Below are 1,566 nucleotides of genomic sequence, written 5' to 3' on the forward strand. Positions count from 1 at the left end.
TAAGAAAACCAGCAGAAAACTCACTGAGTGTGTTCATGTTCTTCTGTAGAAGCTGAAGGAAGAGTTTTATAATTGATGATTTGCACAGATATCTGCTCATCTGTACTGAGACACTAGCTACATTTACATGGACAATTTTTGCTTCCATTGGAATGAATTAATTCTGATTGATGAATCCGAACGTAATGTTTACACGAACGCCAAAATAAGTGATCAGGTTGATATGCGTGTTTATATGTCACAAGCTTCTGATCGGATTTAATCTTTTGACATGCGCAGACTGCGTGAATATTCAGAGTTTCCCGCTGTTGTCGCATACTGCACACTTGATATTTATCTATATCTATATTTATCTACTTATCTACTTGCATGTCCGAAATCAGTTTCATGAGTTACCTTCATGAACAAACGCTGCCTGTGAAGTCATGAGCTGATAGGCGGTGAGGCAGCATGTCAGCAGCCTAGGTTTTCGGATGCAGACGACTTCAAACGAACAATGACCGTTTACCAGTTTCTCTTGGAGCTGCGCCGCGGCAGAAATTATTCCGTTTGCACCATGGTCGTTATTTCCTGCTGCTTAAATCTGTGCTGTAGTGCTATAAAAAATTAGTCTCGCGTAGCCAGACCTTCAGACTGACGGTTGAAGGTCTGGAATTCATGGCAGCTTTCTTTGGCCAAGCCCGCCCATGAGGCCGTTTGACCGACATGTCAAACAACCAATCACAGTTTGTTTCATTCAGCGGCACGTTTCGGGGCGTGGAAATGTTGCCTCAATAACAGACCGGTGTGTAAAACTCTCAGACGTATTTTAAAGATTCTGTGCCGCAAACTTAAATATTTTACATACTTTGAGAATCCAGCGTTTAGTTGATCCTGATAAGCGCTCGTCGTCACAGTTGTAAACACGACGGCTTCTTTTGTAAGGATTTGGCGTCACGGCATCTTTGTTTCCAGCGGAACATTAAAGAACTTGACACACACGTCTCCCGGAAATCCTGTATAATTCAACCAATCCGATGACGACTTCGAAACTCTTGAGTGTTTCCACTTTTGTGTGCCGTATGCATCAGACGTTCAGCCAACAGTCCGAGGGCGTGACGTCTGAGGCTGAGACTATATAAAAATAAAGTCGGCTTGACTAGGCTAAAGGGGACATAACACACACAGTTTTGGCCAGTCTTATGTTAATCTTGAATACCTTTAATTGTAGTATTGCGTCATTCACATCTCCGAAGAGTCTTCAGTTTTATCAGATTTATAAAAGAAAGATACAGCTTGCGATTCTCTCCGAAAACAGCCAAGCTCCTGGAGGTGAGCCGTGGCGGAGCTGAAGAGTCGAGAGACTTACACTTACTAACAATCACAGACATTTGATTCAGTTTTACAGCAGTTCTTATATGACCGGGATCTTTTATCGCTGGGGCTTCTCCATCTTCCAGACACTGTGCAAATCCAGTGTCAGAATGTACCTTGTTATAAAACATTCGTCACCGAAATTACGGGAACAAACAAACACGTTTAAGAAACTCCGTTGCTGCCTTGGAAAAACAAATTGCATCCACTGTT

This window comes from Sinocyclocheilus grahami, unplaced genomic scaffold, assembly GCF_001515645.1.
Source record: "Sinocyclocheilus grahami isolate Dianchi unplaced genomic scaffold, SAMN03320097.WGS_v1.1 scaffold1519.1, whole genome shotgun sequence".
Classification (NCBI taxonomy): Eukaryota; Metazoa; Chordata; class Actinopteri; order Cypriniformes; family Cyprinidae; genus Sinocyclocheilus; species Sinocyclocheilus grahami.